The 21,168-nt window shown below is 40.2% G+C and overlaps 1 pseudogene; it reads left to right on the forward strand.

The window, feature by feature from the left end:
• Positions 1-1,323: 1,323 nt before the first annotated feature.
• Positions 1,324-21,168, forward strand: part of LOC101423864 (importin subunit alpha-4 pseudogene) — a 54,720-nt pseudogene continuing 34,875 nt past the window's right edge.

Consider the following 21,168-nt stretch of genomic DNA (forward strand, 5'->3'; position numbering starts at 1 on the left):
TACTACTACAAGTTGTTAAAAATATGTTGATAAGTGGGAAAAATACAGCTAGTGTTACTTGTAGCAATGACAAAGAATATACTATATCAATGCTAAAGGTAAAGAAAACAATGTAGGATTTAGTGGGGTTTCTTGATGCCAGATTTTTAAAAAATTGTTTACTGTAGCAGTTTGATAAGAGTCATGAATTCCAAAAATAGATATTGGATTATGTTTCTATATTGGTCTGTAAATGGACATGATTGAATTACCATTAGAGCTTTGATTGAGTCACATCAGCAGTGTATTGAGCCCCCACCCCTCAGTATATGGGGACTCACAGATAAAAGACTTGCCAAAGGACAGAGTTGGAATTTTGATGGTGGGGTTTTGATGCTGGAGCCCTGGGAAGTAAGCACATAGGGGATTCTGGTTGTGAGAAAAGAGAAGCAAGCCCCAGGAAGTGAGGAATCCATTAATCCTCAACTCTGGAAGGCACCAGCTGTCATCTTGCTCTGAAATGTGGCAAACGACTTTGGTGAGGGGAGTAACTTTTGCTTTATGGCCTGGTAAATGTTTATACTCCAAATACATACACTTTATAAAAACCAACTGTTTTTTGGTATTTTGCATCAGCATCCCTTTGGCTGAACAATAAAGAATTTGGTGCCAGAGAGTGGGGAAGTGCTTTTGCAATTACCAGAATGCTGGAATGGTTTTATCAATGGGTAAGGCGTATTTTTTGGAAGAATTTTGAGATCCTTGATAGAAAAGCCTCAAATGGCTTTACAGAGACTGTTGATTGTAATATGGACTCTAAGGAGATGTTTTGTGAGGCCTTGGAAGTGGATGCTGAAGATCTTACTGGAAACTGGAGGAAAGGCAATCCATGTTTTAAAGTTGCAGAGAACTTCACTAGATTAACTCCTGATGGTTTATGGAAGGAAGAACTTGAAAATGGTGAGCCTGGGTCTTTAGCTGAAGAACTTTCCAAAGTAAACCCAGAGAATGAGACTTGACTTCTCCTTGAAGCTTATAGCAAAATCCTAGTTGGGACATATATCCTGAGGACTAAACTTTTGGACACAAAGAAAACAGAAACTGATTCTGGAAATTCCAAGCCTCTGGAAATCAAGGTCCTGGAAGATAGTGCCCCATTTAAGGACTTAACTAAACTTGGAACTTGTAAATCAGGATTGAAGGTGCAATTTTCTTCATATCTTGGAAAGCCTTGTCAAGTCTTGCTGTCTGATGGCTTAGACCCCTGCTTCTTGCATGCTAAACAATAAACTTTTTGCGAGAGCTGTGTGAACAAAACCACTGTCAGTTTGGACTAAAAGGGACATGGAAAGAGAGATTGAAGGAGAAAATGCTTTAAGAGAAAAATCATGCAAGCTGAGATCTGGAATTAAGACATCTCCTTGGGCCAAGAAAGGAACCCCACCCATGTGTTCAGAGAAGGTGAGTATGTCCCAGGCATTGAAAAGGGGGTATGTTCCCACCCAATGTTCTGCGAGAGTTTTGCCACTGCAGGGTACAGAGAGGGTGGAACACATTCCTCAAATTAGTGAGATTAAGGCCCAGCACCCCACTGGTCTGAGAGGAGTGGAAATGCCCCCCATGGATTAGGGAAGGCCAGATGGTCAACTCATTGCTCTGAGAAGGTTGAACCTGTATGCCAGTGATTAGGGAGGCTGTTGCCTTCAGCCCACTATACTAGGGAGATTATGTCTCTAACCCAAATATTGAGTAAGGTGTGGAAATCACCCCAATGCTCTCAGAGGGTGAGGTTTAGAGCTTGTTTGACACCCAGATGTTTGATGAGGGTGGATCCAAGAAAATGGCCATTGGGAAGCCTGTGGAAGGAGTGGGTCCTCATGAGGCACCAAGGAGAAGAAACCACATTCTTAAGACTCTCAGACTTTGAAATCTAATGGACAATGCCCTGCAAGTTTACTGAAATGTTCTGGACCCATAACTCATGTTTTCTTCCCAATTTCTCCTTATTGTAATGAAAATATTTCTCCTTTATCTGTCCATCTATGTACTGAAAGCAGACAATTTTTTTTGTAAGTTTCAGAGGTCTATGACTGATGGGACTTTGCCGCAAGACAAACTGTATTTCTTAAAACTGACAGTGATTGATACTTAGCATTGCTACTGATTTAAATTTTTTTGTGAATATTGTAACATCTTTGGAACTCAGAGGCTGGAGTGTAGCAGTTTGAGATGGGTCATGAATTCCAAAAATAGATAGTAGATTGTATTTGAAAACTGACCTGTACCTGGGTGTGATTGAATTATGATTATGGCTGTGATTTGACCACAACAGTAAGGTGTGGATTCCTCACCCTTCAGTGGATGGGGACTCACAGATAAAAGACAAGCCAAGGGATAGTGTTGAAGTTTTGATGTTGGAGTTTTTTTTTGTTGTTGTTGTTTTGTTTTGTTTTTGCTATGCAAAGGCAGCTTTATTCAATCAAATGAGTTTCAGGTTATATCTAACCATTATAACTATTGAGCAATTACAGTAGAAAATAATCAATTAGAGAATAGGAAAGAATGAAAGTATATTAAACCAATGACAAAATCAGGGGAAAACACAGCATCTAATCTCTCACAAGGTCAGAAAGTCCATTTTCAGCACCTGATCAGAGTCCCAATTGGAAAAATTGTCCCAGTTAGAGCATTCCTCCTAGATGAGACTTTGACCAGCAACCAAAAGGGTGATGTTGGAGTTTTGATGCTGGAATCTTGAGCTGGAGCACCAGGAAGTAAGAACACAGAAAGCCTGGTTGTGAGAAAAGAAAAGCAAGCCCCAAGAAGAGAGCAGCCTTGAGCCCAGAGAAAAGAAATTCCTGGTAAGAGAGGAACCATGAGACTGGAGAGATGCAAGCCCTGGGAAGAGAGGAACCCAAGAATCCTGAGCCCTGGAAGGCATAAGCAGCCATCTTGCTCCAACATGTGGCAAGAGACTTGGTGAGGGAAGTAACTTACACTTTATGGCCTGGTAACTGTAAGCTTCTATTCCAAATAAAAACCTTAATATAAACCAACTGATTTCTGGTATTTTGCATCAGCACTCCTTTGGCTGATTAATACAGTTATAAAACCTAAGCCCATATACAAAATTAGAAAAACAATTAGATGTCTCTTGAAAGAACATCTTAGTCTTTTTAAACTGAGCTTAAAAAATAAATACAATGTAACTTTTAAACACTTTTAAGATTTAAAAATGCAGCAATATAGTTTCCTTTATCTACAAAATGGTGCAATTCTAATTCAAAACTGGTGAGTTCAAAACAAACTGAACCAAGCAAATGCATACTTAGATCTGCACCATTTGCTGATGTTCACTTTAAAAATGTCCATTTGCACTTAGAACACAAGAGGAAAGATGCATATCACAATAGAGGCCCAGTTTTAATCTCAAAGTGTACAAAATTTTAAAGGTAACTGTCAGTAAGTATGGAGAGTCCAAGAAACTAAACTGGAAGGGGTACAATTCACAATTTTGAGAAGATTCAGACTTTAAGGGTTTCAACAAGTTTGTGACCTTGATTAGTCTTGACTTTTTCCTAATTTTAGTGAACACCACACACTTTTATTTTGTCTGAATAGGATGCAGTTATCATATGAAGTTTAACTCAAATTTTGGGTATAGAAAAAAGGCACAATGGACGTCAACTGAATTTTATGGGCAGTAGAATTGAAAAACCTGAGCCACCTTAAAGAGAAATTGAGTTTAAAATTTCTAAAACCTATAATCAGAGGCTAAACCACTATATCAAAACAGATCCTCTAGCAAATAAAATCTTGCAGTTTAAACATACATTTATATCCACTTTAGACAAAAGATGACACTCACTCTTTAAAGTGGCTCCATCTTGGCAGATACAAATACTTTTAATGAATGCACACCTACTATGTTTTAGCAGGGAAAACCCTTGCTGATTCACAAAGCTCTGGTGGCATCTGTCTCATCTTCACCACAGGAAATACACCCCAATCTGCTAACTAAATTAGTTTATATTTTCTATCCCTTCCTATCAATATATTGGGAAAGTACACCCAGTAAAAAACAGCAACAAAGCCATTTCTTTGTGTGTTTGACAGTATAAATTTTTCATTTTAAAAACATTTAAGTCCACATTTTTTCATTAATAACTGGGTCAGAAAATCTACCAAAAGAAATTACTTTACATAGTAATACATCAGATTGTGCAGAATTATTTAAAGATCATTGCGAATCCAGTTTATATTAAACACCGGCAGATAATTCCTTCACACAAATCATTGTTGGAATATTTAAAAATGAGAATATGCTTTTAGAGTAGGAATTGAATGAACTTTTCTAATGCTCGAAGAATGGAGTTTCATGACACTTCTAAAGAGTTGCTGGATTGTGCCAACCACATTGTCAAAAGCACTGGTTACTAAGTAAAAATAGTTTAACTCTAAATTACAGTAAACCTGAAATCTCCACTGTTTGAACCCAATATCTATCCAGTGTATCCAATTATTGATTTCAACTGAAAAATATTAACTCATGAAAGCAGAAAGCTAAACTTTTCTATATCATCAGTGAGTGTTTTAGACCTTTGTGGGTTTGTTTTTTATATTCATGTAATCTTTTTTTTTTAATTTTTATTTTTTTATTTTACTTTTTTTATTTTATTGACTTTGTAATAATATTACATTAAAAATATATATGTGAGGTCACATTCAACCCCACCCCCCCACCCCACTTCTCCCCCCCAACATCTCTTCCTGCCTTTCCCCATACCCATCAGCCACCATGTCCACTTTTCCCAATCCAATGCCACCTCTTCTATGTGGACATTGGATTGGTTGTGTCCATTGCACCTCTATGTCAAGAGGAGGTGCAGATTCCACATGGATGCTGGATGCAATCCTCCCACTTTCAGTTGTAATCACTCTAGGCTCCACGGTGTGGTGGTTGTCCTTCTTCAACTCCATCTTAGCTGAGTGTGGTAAGTCCAATAAAACAGATTGTAGGTGCTGGAGTCTGTTGAGGCTCAGGACCTGGCTATCACATTGTCAGTCCAGAGATTCAAATCCCCTAAATATATCTTAAACCCCAACATTAACTGCACCTCCAGCACATTAGCATGAAAGTCTTATGAAGGGAGATCCCATCTGAGTCCAGATTCATCACACATAAACACCATTTCCAAAGAGGGGCCATCTGACCTGGTAGTTAACCCCATCTGCCATGACCATAACTCCCATGGGTCTCTTTAGCCCTCAAAGGAACCAATATCTGGGGGTTGTATCTGCTTTATCTGTCTCTCAGACTCTGCTCAGTTGTGCATAAGGGCAATCCTTCTGCCAGCCTCCAGACTCTTTTTTAGAAACTCGTAGCCATATAAACTCATTTCTCCTTTCCATTTCTCCCTTACTTTAGGTCAAACAGCATTTTAAAGTCATGTTATTTTATGTAGACAGGGATATTCTGCTGATCCGCATTGAACCTTCCGTATAAGGCCATTTTCCAGTTGCATCATCAGTTGGTAGTTGATAGTGGTCCCTCGGTGCCAGGGAGGCTCATCCCCGGGTGTCATGTCCCACACTGGGGGGAAGGCATTGCATTTACATGCTGAGTTTGGCTTCGAGACTGGCCACATTTGAGTAACATGAAGGCTGACAGGAGGAAATTCCCAGGCACAATGTTGCTCTAGGCCTTGTTCTTATTTTAGGCTTATCAGCTCACAAGCATAGTCATTAGCATCAGGGGCTCACTGTTGAACCCTCACTCCCTCCCGGTCCCCGCCGCTGCACCTGGGAGACTGTTGCTGCTCCCCTAGGGACCACGACAGAGCACCACTGGCCAGGAACCCAGTAACACCCTGCTGTGGTTTTTAATTTTTACCACTATGAGTATATCCAAACATTACCATGCACCCTGGACATATGTTCTGTACAGCTCCCTGTCAGCCATCTATCACCTGTCAATGGCATCCCATACCAGTATCCCGCCATTGCCATTGTTGAAACACTCTGTGATCCAGAACTCCCCGAAATTTGAAGCCCAATATAATGTCAGGGTCCCTTACTAGGAAATGGCATATAGCGATGGGTTTAAAGGTTAGATAAAGAACACGTGTTTACTTGGAAAAAATTCTACATCTTTTTCTTTTTTTTTTTCCCCTAATTATTGAGCTTCTCTTCACAGGAGCCCTAGACCACAGCAATGCATATATATATAATGTACAGCACTCCCATACATCCACCACAAAACCTTTTCCCTTCCACAGTGCTACTCTTACACCCTATTCACATCATATTTACTTAACGTGATGTATAGAGTCTGAGACACTAGCTTTCTAACAAGGTGACATCTGTGCTTAAATTATGGTGCATACTTTAGGATACACAGTTTTTTACATTCTTAGTTATCCTATGTTTTACATTATAGTTTACATTATCAGTCTGTCATCTCCTATATGTTATGGTGTAATATTACATGTTTTATATCCATCCTTGTGTACTCTCAAGAAACTCCTCTCTTACCCCCCATTTACTTTGGTTCCACACATTTAACGTCCATTTTCCCTTCCACCTTGGTGCCCTCAGTGATAGCCAACCTCCGTTTCCTGAGGAGCCACTTCCAGAGATAGATGGAATAGTGTTCAGGGCCTAACTTGCTCAACTGCCCCAATGCCCTGGGAGCCACCCTTTCTCTCGAGGGATACAGTTCCCTCTATTGGATGGCATTAGTCCTGCCCAGGATGTGGGTCCACCCCCACTCTCACTACTTGGGTTTCTACCCCATGGTGTCACCCACTCTGGCAGAATGAGCATTTAGACATTCCCCAGGAGCCCGTCCTGCATCAGACCCTCCCCTCCGAGCATTCTAAACAGGTAACTCTCTTTATTATATTTTGATATGATTTTCTCGGCATTTTACTCTCCACCAACACCTGACCCTCTCCTGGTTCGTATGCTACCCCTCCCTCCCCCCACTTTTGGGCAACGTTACCCACCCGTCCCTCCCCAGCCACCCTCAAACCCGCAAAGCCCCAAGCAAAGGCAACCCCTTGCCCCCCTTTTATCTCTTCTTTGTGTTCATACTTACCACCATCTCGTCTTAAATTCCACCCCTGCAGACATCGGCTCATATCCTTCCTCCACCCTCCGATTTCCTGCAAGCCTATCGTTCAGTCTCTTGCTATCTAGGGCAGATTGTTTATTTCATATCATTGAGGTCATGTAGTATTTCTCCTTCAATGTCTGGGTTGCTTCACTCAACATAAGGTTCTCAAGATTCATCCATGTTATCACATGTGTTTGTAGCGTGTTTGTTCTTACAGCCAAGTAGTATTCCATTGTGTGTATATACCACATTTTATTGATCCACTCATCTGTTGATGGGCATTTGGGTTGATTCCAACTTTTGGTGATAGTGAACAATGCTGCTATGAACATTGGTGAACATATATCGGTTTGTGTCCTTGTTTTCAGTTCTGCTGGGCATATACCCAGCAGTGGTATTGCTGGGTCATATGGCAAATTTATGGCTAGTTTTTTGAGAAATCGCCATACTGTCCTCCAGAATGGTTGGATCCTTCTGCATTCCCACCAGCAGTGGATGAGTGTTCCCCTTCCTTCACATCCTCTCCAGCACTTGTATTCTTCTGTTTTTTTCATAGCTGCCAATCTTATGGGTGTAAGATGGTATCTCATTGTAGTTTTGATTTGCATTTCCCTGATAGCTAGAGATTTGGAACATTTTTTCATGTGCTTTTTTGCCATTTGTATTTCTTCTTTGGAGAAGTGTCTGTTTAAGTCTTTTTCCCATTTTTTAAATGGGTTGTTTATCTTTTTATTTTCAAGATATATGAGTTCTTTATATATGCAAGTTATAAGTTTCTTATGAGATATATGATTGCCAAATATTTTCTCCCACTGTGTGGGCTCCCTTTTTACTTTCTTGACAAACTCCTTTGAGGTGCAGAAGGCTTTAATTTTGAGGAAGTCCCATTTATCTATTAGTTCTTTTGCTGCTCGTGCTTTTGGTGAGATATTCATAAATCCATTTCCTATCACAAGGTCCTGTAGATGTTTCCCTACACTGCTTTCTAAGGTTTTTATGGTCTTGGCTCTTATATTTAGGTCTTTGACCCATCTTGAGTTGATCTTTGTATAAGGTGTGAAATGGTAATCCTCTTTCACTCTTCTACATATGGCTATCCAGTTCTCCAGACACCATTTGTTGAATAGGCCACTCTCTCCCAGTTGAGAGGGTTTGGTGGCTTTATCGAATATTATGTGGCTGTATATGTGAGGTTCTATATCAGAGCTTTCAATTCGATTCCATTGGTCTGTGTGTCTCTCCTTATGCCAATACCATGCTGTTTTCACCACCGTAGCTTTGTAGTATGTTTTGAACTCAGGTAGTGTGATTCCTCCAATTTCGTTTTTCTTTTTCAGTATGTCTTTGGCTATTTGGGGTCTCTTTCCTTTCCAAATAAATTTCATAGTTAGTTTTTCTAGTTCCTTAAAGAAGGCTGTGTTGATTTTTATTGGGATTGCATTGAATGTGTAGATCAGTTTTGGTAGGATAGACATCTTAATTCCATTTATTCAGGTCTTCTTTGATTTCCTTGAACAATCTTGTATAGTTCTCAGTGTATAAGTTCTTTACCTCTTTAGTTAAATTTATTCCTAAGTATTTGATTTTTTTATTTACTATTGTGAATGGTATTTGTGTCTTGATTTCCTCCTGATCTTGCTCATTATTGGTGTACAGAAATGCTACTGATTTTTGCACATTGATCTTATAACCTGCAACTTTACTAAACTCATTTATGAGTTCTAGAATCTTCGTTGTAGATCTCTCAGGGTTTTCTATGTATAGGATCATGTCATCTGCAAATAATGAAATTTTGACTTCTTCCTTTCCAATTTGAATGCCTTTTATTTCTGGTTCTTGCCTCAGTGCTCGAGCAAGTACTTCTAAGACAATGTTAAATAGGAGCGGAGACAGTGGGCATCCTTGTCTTGTTCCTGAGTTTAGAGGGAAGGAGTCTAGGATTTCTCCATTGTAAACAATATTGGCTTTAGGTTTTTCATATATACTCTTTATCATGTTCAAAAAATTTCCTTGTATTCCAATCTTTTGGAGTGTTTTTATCAAGAAAGGGTGCTGTATTTTGTCAAATGCTTTTTCTGCATCAATAGATATAATCATGTGATTTTTTTCCTTCAATCTGTTTATATGGTGTATTACATTGATTGATTTTCTTATGTTGAACCATCCTTGCATACCTGGGATGAATCCCACTTGGTCGTGGTGTATAATATGTTTAATGTGTTGTTGAATACGATTAGCAAGTATTTTGTTAAGTATTTTTGCGTCTAGGTTCATTAGAGAAATTGGTCTGTAATTTTCCTTTCTTGTGATGTCTTTGTTTGGCTTTGGTACTAGGGTAATGTTGGCATCATAGAAGGATTGGGTAATGTTCTTTCTGTTTCGATGTTTTGGAATAGTTTCAGCAGGATTGGTGTCAGTTCTTTCCAGAATGTTTTGTAGAATTCACCTGTGAAGCCATCTGGCCCTGGGCTCTTCTTAGTTGGGAGATTTTTAATAACTGATTCTATCTCTCTGCTTGTGATTGGTTTGTTAAGATCATCAATTTCTTCTTTTGTCAATATGGGCTGCTTATGTGTTTCTAGGAATTTGTCCATTTCCTCTAGATTGTCATTTTTTTGGAATATAGTTTTTCAAAATATCCTCTTATGATAGTCTTTATTTCTGTGGGGTCAGTGGTGATATTGCCTTTCTCATTTCTTATTTTGTGTATTTGCATCTTCTCTCTTTTTTTCTTTGTTAGTGTCGCTAAAGGTTTGTCAATTTTGTTAATCTTCTCAAAAAACCACCTCTTGGCCTTGTTTATCTGTTCAAGTGCTTTCTTATTTTCTACTTCATTTAGTTCTGCTCTTATCTTTGTTATTTCCTTCCTTCTTCTTCCTGTTGGGTTACTTTGTTGTTGTTTTCCTAATTCCTTCAAATGTGCAGTTAGTTCTTCAATTTTTGCTCTTTCTTCTTTTTTGATATATGAATTTATGGCTATAAACTTCCCTCTCAGTACTGCTTTTGCTGCTTCCCATAAATTTCGGTATGTTGTGTTATCATTATCATTTGTTTCAAGGAAGTCATTGATTTCTTTTGAGATTTCCTCTTTGACCCACTGTTTTTCTAAGAGTGTGCTGTTTAATTTCCAAATCGTGGTGTGAAATCTGGGCTTCTGTCCCTTGCGAATCTCCAGCTTGACTCCACTGTGGTCAGAGATAATGTTTTGTATGATTTCAATCTTTCTGAATTCGTTCAGCCTTTCTTTGTGGCCTAGCATATGATCTATCTTGGAGAATGATCCATGTGCGCTTGAGAAAAATGTATATCCTGCTGTGTTTGGGTGTAGCGATCTCTATTTGTGTATTAGATCCAGCTCCTCTAATATACTATTCAGATGTTTTGTTTCTTTGGTGATTCTTTTTTGAGGTGTTCTGTCCAGAGTTGATAGTGGTGTATTAAAATCCCCCACTATAATTGTAGATGTATCTATTCTTTCACTTAGTTTTTCCAGCGTTTGCCTGACGTATTTAGAGGCACCCTTGTTAGGGGCATAAATATTTATGATTGTTCGATCTTCTTGACAGATTTTCCCTTTCACTAAAATGTAGTATCCTTCTTTGTCTCTCACAATTGTTTCACATTTAAAGTCTGTTTTGTCTGATACTAATATAGCTAATCCTGCCTTTTTTTGGTTATTGTTAGCTTGTATGATTGTTTTCCAGCCATTCACTTTCAATCTCCATGCGTCTCTGGGTCTAAGATGTGTCTCTTGTAGACAGCATACAGATGTGTCATATTTCCTTATCCAATGACTCAGTCTGAATCTTTTGATAGGTGAGTTTAATCCGTTGACATTCAGTGTTATTACTATCAAGGAATTATTTGTGTTAGCCATATTTTGATTGGATTTGTGTTTGTCATATTTTGTTTGTATATATTTATTTTTGTCTTTTTTGTTGTTGTTGTTGGTCTTATACTCTCCTCCAACTCTGCCTTTCCTGTTTTTTCCTTTCTTCCTGCAGAACTCCCTTTAGAATTTCTTGAAGGGGAGGTTTCTTGTTGGTATACTCTTTCAGTTTCTGTTTGTCTGCGAATATTTTGAACTCTCCATCATGTTTGAATGCTAGTTTAGCAGGATAGAGTATTCTTGGTTGGAAATTTTTTTCCTTTAGTACCTTGACTATATCATACCACTGCCTTCTTGCCTCCATGGTTTCAGATGAGAAATCAGCACTTAATCTAATTGAGCTTCCCTTGTATGTGATGGTTTTCTTTTCTCTTGCTGCTTTTAGGATTTTCTCTTTGTCTTGAGCATTGGATAATTTGACAAGTATATGTCTTGGGGTGGGCCTGTTGGTGTTTATGACTAGTGGAGTGCGCTGTGCTTCTTGGATATGTACATCTGTCTCTTTCAGTAGATTTGGGAAGTTTTCAGCCATTATTTCCTGCAACACTCTTTCTGACCCCTTTCCCTTCTCTTCACCTTCTGGAATGCCTATAATACGTATGTTTGAGCGTTTTGCATTGTCATTCAGGTCCCTAAGTCCTAATTGGATTTTTTCTATCTTCTTATTGACCCCTTCTACTATCTGTTTGATTTCTGATGTACTGTCTTCCACATCACTAATTCTCTGCTCTGTCTCTTCTAGTCTGCTGATATTTGCTGCAAGTGTATTTTTGATTTCTTGAACTGTGGTGTTCATTCCCATCATATCTGTTATGTTTTTGCGTATGTCTGCAATTTCCCCTCCAAGTGATGTCTTCATGTTGTTAACCTCTTTCATTACTTCGTCAAATTTGTCGGTGATAAATGTTCTGTGATCTTTCAGTGCTTGTGCCAAGTTTTCTCCCCTTCGTGATTATTGGTTTGTTGATTGGATTCAGCCATGTTTTCCTGATTACTGGTTTGGTTTGTAGATTTTTGTTGCTTTCTGGTCATCTCTTTATCTTGACGGATTTAATCAGTTCCTTAGCTTCTTTGTCTGCTCTTGGAGGTTAATTAGCTGTTATTTTTGCATAGGTGTTATATCTTCTCTTTGTCCCTTTTTTCTTCTTATTCTAATTTCTTGTTGTTGTTTAAGTTCACTTTAAAGGAAAGTATTAGTGTTGGGGAAAGGCAATTGTGTAAGGAAGGGAAAAGTGTAAAGTAGTATTGGTGATATATGTTAACAAAGCAAGAATATGAGATCTGGGAGGATGGAGGTTAGATTCATGTAAATTGTGTAGAGTTATAGCAGTAGGTATAGTACCTATTATGAGGTAGATGATTGAATATGGGAGGAATATGGTATGAGCTAAAAAGCTATTGATTTCGTGAGAGAGGGAAAGAGAAAAGAAAGGTAATAGTTTCAAGAGTGGATAACAGACAGAAAACAAAACATAGGTATTAGAAATTAAGACTTAGACCCTTCGTGGATCGAAGAAAGGGAGGTGGGAGGTGGAATATAGGAGAGCCAGTGGATGGTGACAGATATCAAGATGTAGGGGAAAGAGGATAGTGTAGGTAGCCTAAATCAGTTCACACAGAAATGAGGCAGTGAAGGATGAGAAAACCCAGCGAATGTGAGGTGTTTCCTGCCGCACCTATTGTATAATTGAGTTAAAATAAACTAAGTAGAATATGAGGGACAAGAGGGAGAGAGACAACAGAAAAAAGGGAGAAAAAAAAGGGGGGGGGGAGGAAGGGACGAGAGGAAGAAAGGAAAAGAGGGTGGGCAAGGGGTGGGGAACTGGTAGGGGAAAGAAAAAAAAAACAAAACAGATATACATGAACCAGAATTCAAACACCCACTACACAGCACCTACCACACACAAAAAAAAACCTTAAATAACTGAGTAAAAAAAGACTTTGGGGAATACGTTGTGAGAGAAGACTAGGGGATAATGTGGTGTTAGCAATCAGGAAATTGAAAAAAGTAAAGAATAAGTCACAATGAAAGTAAAAACAAAACAAAATGAAATGATAAAGAAAAAACACCAACGTTGAAGGCTAGGGCATTTAAGGACCTCAGATGGACCTCAGTGCGTGATGGATTCAGGGATGGAAAGTCTGAGATATTGAGGACTCAAGAGGTGTGGGTCTCTGTAGTGTGGGTCACCAGAATTTAGGGAATTCAGACCTGGCAGCCTCCAATCTGGTCAACAGGAAGCCTGGGAGCCCCGCAGTGTAACACAGCCCTCAGGGATCCCCACAGCTGGGTGCCAACCCTATGGGCGAAGTCAGATCCACAAACTCTATATTGTGACTGAACCCTGCAATTCACTTACTTTGCTGGACTCATTAGTACGTTATCTTTCACTTCAGCTTTTGGACAGCTCCCGTCCTGTGATTCCAAACCACTACCACTAGAGGGCGCCTCTACACCGCAGCTACTTTACTAGTACAGATCCGAAGCCTGGCCTGTGATGCCGAAAACAGATTTGAAAACCGGAATTCTCAAGCTTCGCAGAATATTCCCTAATCAGCTTCCAGACGTGTCCCCCCCCCTTGCCGCAGCCTAGAACAATTTTCCAATTACTTCTCTTTATTGCCTACAGCCTATTTGGGTTGGAGAACGGTTGCGGGGCTTTTGGGGGTGGGGCTTCAGGCGGAAGCGCTATTGTTTATATTCTCACTCAAAAGTTTCTCCCGCTTCACAACAAAACACCGTCTATCTTCCCAAATCAATCCACAAAGCTGATCTGTCACATCATTCTGTCAACAGTTTGCCCAGAGCTCGCAAACTCCTTAGTCCTTCAGAGCCATCCAAAAGTGGAACCCCAGGACAGGACCGCGGTTCCCCCCACCACCAACAGGGAGGAGCCCGTGTGCGGGTCTCACCTGCAGGCAATAGAACCCAAATTATATCTACTAGACCAATCCTCTCCGTTACCTTTCCACCCAATCGATGTCCTGGCACTTCTGCCCTGCAAAAATCCCGAAAAAGCCTCGCCTTGGAGAACCTGCCACCGCGCCCAGCTGTCTCCTCCCGGGACAGACCACAAAGGCAAGCTCACTCAGTGACCATCTTGTCTCCTCCCCTTCATGTAATCTTGCTTTCAACTTAAACAGAAATTTAAGTTCTTAACACGTTGCAGCTCAGGTAAAATACCATGCCCAGCATTTGATTACTTCAGCAGCAGGAACACACAGGCTAGAGTGAGTGCTCAAACAGGACTTGGTGCTATCAAAAATTAGGAGTGATTGCAAAATCATTAAGATTCATATCTAAATTCTTCCTCTAAATTTTAAATTTATCTATTTAATAAATAACTAGTTTCTTTTTGAAAGTTACTTTTTTGGGTGTCAGTCCCATAAATGAAAGTTATTTGGTTTGTTCTTTAAAATCTATTCTTCCACATGGAGAGTATGAAAATATGTTTGTGGATGACAATGATAGCAGCTCAGTCTAGACCATACCTCCCTGATATCTTCTGATATGTGGGTGTGCCTCACCACAGTGTGTTGACTCACCATGCACCAGTTTCCAAAGGAGCATCAGTGAGCATGGACACAACGCCACCATGGAATATTCCAGCTGTTGACTACAGTTGTCAGCATATAACAGTAGTGACACAGGAAAATGGATAGTTAAGACTGTTAAGGGAAATTCTAAAACAGTTTAGGAAATCATGCACATGTGTTTATAGTCCATATGGGAGTGACTTTTGGCAACTGCGAAGTGACCGAGACATGTTTTACATTAGAAGTATCAAAACAAAGAGGCTTGTGTGTTTGGAGCATTTTGTTGCATTTGTTCTGTCATTTGGTAGCCATCTGGTGGTGCTTTGTAGGGAATGTGGGATTAAACATAAAAATTAAATTATTTTGTTTGAAGGTTGGTTGTTGGGTAAAAAATTTAAGTACCTCTTTGTGTTGCTTCAGGAATGAGGATAGGATCTTGATCAATATCATCCCCAGAGAAATACTGATCTATAATTTCAAGTGCTAATTTATGTACATCTTCATTTTCATCCTGTGGTGAAATTTCAATTTTTTCAAAACTTCCACATTCTTCTTTTATTTCAGCTATTGAACTTGCTGCATTAGCAGCCATTATCAGAATTTTTTTTTCAGACTATCTAGAACCACCTAAACCACTTAAGTATCTTTCACTGAGAGTAAATTGCAGAATGGTGATATTACAGTCTGCTGCACAAGGTACTCAAGCTGATCTTTTCTGTCGTTTATTCTTTTTTTTTTTCCAAATTCTACTCAATTTATTCATTTTTTAAAAAATATTACATTCAAAAAATATGAGGTCCCCATTCACCCCCACCGTCCCCACCCCATCACTCTCCCCACAGTAACACTCTCCCCCATCATCGTGACACATCCATTGCATCTGGTGAGTACATCTCTGGGTATTGCTGCACCCCATGGCCTGTGGTCCACACCATAGCCCACATTCTCCCACGTTCCATCCAGTGGGCCATGGGAGGACATACAATGTTTGGCAATTGTTCCTGGAGCACCACCTAGGACAACTTCAAGTCCCGAAAATGCCTCCACATCTCATCTCTTCCTCCCATTCCCCGCACCCAGCAGCCACCATGGCCACTTTTTCCACACCAATGCCACATTATCTCAATTATTAACCACAAGCGTTCATGAATAGAATATCATTAAGTCCACTCTAATCCTTACTGTATTCCTCCTTCCTGTGGACCTTGGATTGGTTGTGTCCATTCCACATCTATTGTCAAGAGGGGGCTTAGATTCCACATGGATACTGGATGCAATCCTCCCGCTTTCATTCGTAGGCACCCTAGGCTCCATGGTGTGGTGGTTGACATTCTTCAACTCCATGTTAGCTTGGTGGGGTAAGTCAAATATATCACAGTGTAGGAGCTGAAGTCTATTGAGGCTCAGGGTCTGGCTATCATATTGTCAGTCCAGAGATTTAAATCCCCTAGATATATCTTAAACCCCAGCACCAACTACAATTCCAGTAAAGTAGCATGAAAGGCTTGTGAAAAGAGATCACATCTGAGTCCAGCTCCATTACTCAGAAACACCAGCTCCAAATAAGGGCCAACTGACATGGCAGTGAACCCCATCTGCCATGACAATTGAACCTGTGGGTCTCTTTAGCCCTCAAAAGGAATAATACCTGGAGTTATATCTACTTTATCTGTCTCTGAGACTCTGCTCAGGTGTGCATAAGGGCAATCCTTCTGACAACCTCCAGACTCTTTTTTAGAGACTCATAGCCATATAAACTCATTTATCCTTTCCATTTCCCCCTTACTTTAGGCCAAACAGCATTTTTAACTCCTGTTATTATATGTAGACAGGGATATTCTGCTGGTCTGCATTGAACCTTTAATTCAAGGTCATTTTCTAGTTACATCATCAGCTGGTACTTGGTAGTGATCCCTCGGTGCCAGGGAGGCTCATCACCGGGTGTCATGTCCCACACTGGGTGGAAGGCATTGCATTTACATGCTGAGTTTGGTTTTGAGACTGGCCACATTTGAGTAACACGGAGGCTGTCAGGAGGGAACTCTTAGGAACAGTGCTGCTCTAGGCCTTGTTCTTATTTCAGGTGGGTAGGCTCACAAGCATAGTTATTAGTATCAGGGGCTCACTGTTGGACCCTCATTTCTTCCTGTTGCCCCTGGGGGACTGCCGTTGCTCCCCTAGGGACCATGACAGAGCCCGCCCCCTCCCCGGCCAGGAACCCAGTAGCCCCCCAGCTGTTGTTTTTAATTGTTTCCACTATGAGTATATCCAAACATTTCCATGCACCCTGGACACATGCCCTGTATAACTCCCTGTCAACAATATGTCCCCTGTCAATAACATCCCATACCAGTATTCCTCTGCTCCCATTGTTGAATGACTCTGTGATCCAAAACTTTCTGAAAAGTGAAGCCCAATATAATGTCAGGTTCCCTTACTAGTAAAATGGAATATAGCGATGAGTTTAAAGGTTAGATATAGAATACATATTGATTTGGAAAAATTCTACATCGAAAAATTTTTTTTTCCTAATTATTGAGCTTCTCTTCACAGGAACCTTAGATCACAGTAATTCATATATACAATATACAGTACTCCCACAATATCCATAATAAAAATTTTTCCCTTCCACAGCGATAATCTTTTAACTTATTCATATCATATTTACTGAAACTGATGTACAGATATTGAGACAATAGCTTTCAAACAAGGTAACATTTGTGTTTACATTGTGGTTTATACTTTAGGGTATACAGTTTTCTAAATTTTTTATTTATCCTATGTTTTACATTATGGTTTACATTATTAATCGGTCATCTCGTATATGTTTTTGGTGTAATATAACATCCTTGTGTACTCTTGTGAAACACTTCTTTTGCCCTCACATTTACTTTGGTTCCATCTATTCAATATCTATTTCCCCCTCCCCTTGGGGCCCAAAGTGACTGTCAATCTTCATTTCTTGAGGAGCCATGGTCAGAGATACTTGCAACAGTGTTGAAGACGACTTGCTCAACTGCCCTAATGCCCTGAGAGCCACCCTTTCTCTTGAGAGATACAGTTCTCTCTATTTGATGGCATTAGTCCTCCCCAGGATGTGGGTCTACCTTCACTCTCATTATATGGGTCTCTACCCAATGGTATAACCCACTCTGGCAAAATGAGCATTTAGATATTCCCTAGGAGTCTGTCCTGCATCAGATTATCCCCTTTGAATATCTTAAACAGGTAACTTTCCTAATTATGTTTTGAAAAGGTTTTCTCAGCATTATACTCTCAATCAACACCTGACAATCTCCTATGTTCATGTGTTGCCCCACCCTCCCCCCAATTTCTTGGGCAATATTACCCATCCGCCCATCCCTAACCCCCCTCAATCCCGCAAAGCCCCACCCAAAGGTAACCCTATGCCCCCATTTTATTCTTCCTTGTGCTCATACTTACCTCCAGCATATCATAGATTTCACCCATGTAGATGTCAGCTTACATCCTTCCTCTACCCCCCAATTTCCTGTAAGCCTATCTTCAAGTCTCTAGCTCTCTGAGGCAGCTTGCTTATTTCATATCATTGAGGTCATGTAGTATTTGTCCTTCAATGCCTGGGTTGCTTCAATCAACATAAGGTTCTCAAGATTCATCCATGTTATCACGTGTTTGTAGTGTATTTGTTCTTACAGCCGAGTAGTATTCCATTGTATGTATATACCACATTTTATTGATCCACTCATCTGTTGATGGGCATTTGGGTTGATTCTAACTTTTGGCGATAGTGAACAATGCTGCTATGAACATTGGTGTGCATATATCGGTTTGTGTCCTTGTTTTCAGTTCTGCTGGGTATATACCCAGCAGTGGTATTGCTGGGTCATATGGCAAATCTATGGTTAGTTTTTTGAGAAACCGCCAAACTGTCCTCCAGAATGGTTGGATCCTTTTGCATTCCCACCAGCAATGGATGAGTGTTCTCATTTTTTCACATCCTCTCCAGCATTTGTATTCTTCTGTTTTTTTCATAGCTGCCAATCTTATGGGAGTAAGATGGTATCTCATTGTATTTTGATTTGCATTTCCCTGACAGCTAGAGATTTGGAGCATTTTTTTTTTCATGTGCTTTTTAGCCATTTGTATTTCTTCTTTGGAGAAGTGTCTGTTTAAATCTTTTCCCATTTTTTTAAATGGGTTGTTTATCTTTTTATTTTCAAGATATAGGAGTTCTTTATATATGTAAGTTATAAGTCTCTTTTTGGATATATGGTTGCCAAATATTTTCTCCCATTGTGTAGGTTCCCTTTTGACTCTCTTGACAAACTCCTTTGAGGTGCAGAAGGCTTTAATTTTTAATTTTGAGGAAGTCCCATTTATCTATTTGTTCTTTTGCTGCTCATGGTTTTGGTGTGATATTCATGAAGCCATTTCCTATTACAAGGTCTTGTAGATGTTTCCCTACATTGCTTTCCAAGGTCTTTATGGTTTTGGCTCTTATATTTAGGTCTTTGATCCATCTTGAGTTGTATAAGGTGTGAGATGGTAATCCTCTTTCATTCTTCTACATATCGCTATCCAGTTCTCCAGGCACCATTTGTTGAATAGGCCATTCTCTCCCAGTTGAGAGGGTTTGGTGGCTTTATCGAATATTATATGGCTATATACATGAGGTTCTATATCTGAACTTTCAATTCGATTCCATTGATCTGTGTGTCTCTCCTTATGCCAGTACCATGCTGTTTTCACTACTGTAGCTTTGTAGTATGTTTTTTTAAATTAAAATTATTTATTTATTTTTAAAAATTACATTAAAAAATATGAGGTCCCAATCAACCCCATCACCCCCACCCCCCACTCCCCCCACTCCCCCCATAGCAACACTCTCTCCCATCATCGTGACACATCCATTGCACCCGGTAAGTACATCTCTGAACATCACTGCACCCCGTAGTCAATGGTCCACATCATAGCCCACACTCTCCCACGTTCCATCCAGTGGGCCCTGGGGGGACCTACAATGTCCCGTAATTGTCCATGAAGCACCACACAGGACAACTCCATGACCCGAAAACGCCTCCACATCTCATCTCTTCCTTCCATTCCCCAAACCCAGCAGTCACCATGGCTACCCTTCCCACACCCATTCCACATTTTCTCTGTGGACATTGGATTGGTTGTGTCCATTGCACATCTATGTCAAGTGGAGGCTTAGATTCCACATGGATACTGGATGCACTCCTCCTGCTTTCAGTTGTAGACACTCTAGGCTCCATGGTGTGGTGGTTGACCTTCTTCAACTCCATGTTAGCTGAGTGGGGTCAGTCTAATAAATCAAAGTGTAGGAGCTGAAGTCTGTTGAGGCTCTGGGCCTGGGTGTCTTATTATCAGTCCAGAGATTCAAATCCCCTAAATATATCTTAAACCTCAGCACCAACTACAATTCCAGTAAAGTAGCATGCAAGTCTTGTGAGAAGAGATCCCCTCCGAGTCTAATTCCATCATGCAGAAACACCAGCTCCAAAGAAGGGCCATCTGCCATGGCAGTGAACTCCATCTGCCATGAGCATAGAACCTGTGGGTCTCTTTATCCCTCAAAAGAACCAATACCTGGGGTTGTATCTACTTTATCTGTCTCTTAGACTCTGCTCAGTTGTGCATAAGGGCATTCCTTCTGACAACCTCCAGACTCTTTTTTAGAGTCTCATAGCCTTATAATCTCATTTCTCCTTTCCATTTCCCCCTTACATTAGGTCAAACAGCATTTTCAATTCATGTTATTATAGGTAGACAGGGATATTCTGCTGATCCGTATTGAACCTTTAATTCAAGGTCATTTTCTAGTTGCATCTTCAGCTGATATGTGGTAGTGATCCCTCGGTGCCAGGGAGGCTCATCCCCGGGTGTCATGTCCCACGTTGGGGGGAATGCACTGCATCTATGTGCTGAGTTTGACTGTGAGAGTGGCCACATTTGAGTAACATGAAGGCTGTCAGGAGGAAACTCCCAGGCTCAGTGCTACTCTAGGCCTTGTTCTTATTGCAGGTGTATAGGCTCAAGAGCATAGCCATTAGTATCAGGAACCCACTGTTGGGTCCTCCTTTCTTCCTGGTTCTTGCCGTTGCACCTGGGGGACTGCTGCTGCTCCCCCAGTGTCCATGACAGTGACCCCCCAGCCAGGGGCCCAGTACCCCCCCCAGCTGTTGTTTTTAATTGTTTCCACTATGAGTATATCTAGACATTACTATATACCCTGGGCATATGCCCTGTATAACTCCTTGTCAGCCATATATATCCTGTCAATAACATCCTTTATCAGTATTCTTCCGCTGCCATTGTTGAACCACTCTGTGATCCAAAACTTCCTGTAAAGTGAATCCCAACATAATGTCAGCTTCACAAGAGTCCTAGATCACCGAAATTCATATATACAATATACGGTACTTCCCCAGATCCACCATAAAACCTTTTCCCTTCCACAGCGATAATCTTTTAGCTTATTCATATCATATTTCCTGAAACTGATGTACAGATTCCAAGACAATAGCTTTCAAACAAGGTGACATCTGTGCTTACTATGTGGTCCATACTTTAGATTGTACAGTTTTCTAAATTTTTTGGCTATCCTATGTTTTGCCTTATGGTTTACATTATTAGTCTGTCG

This window comes from Dasypus novemcinctus, chromosome 19 (genome assembly GCF_030445035.2).
Source record: "Dasypus novemcinctus isolate mDasNov1 chromosome 19, mDasNov1.1.hap2, whole genome shotgun sequence".
Classification (NCBI taxonomy): domain Eukaryota; kingdom Metazoa; phylum Chordata; class Mammalia; order Cingulata; family Dasypodidae; genus Dasypus; species Dasypus novemcinctus.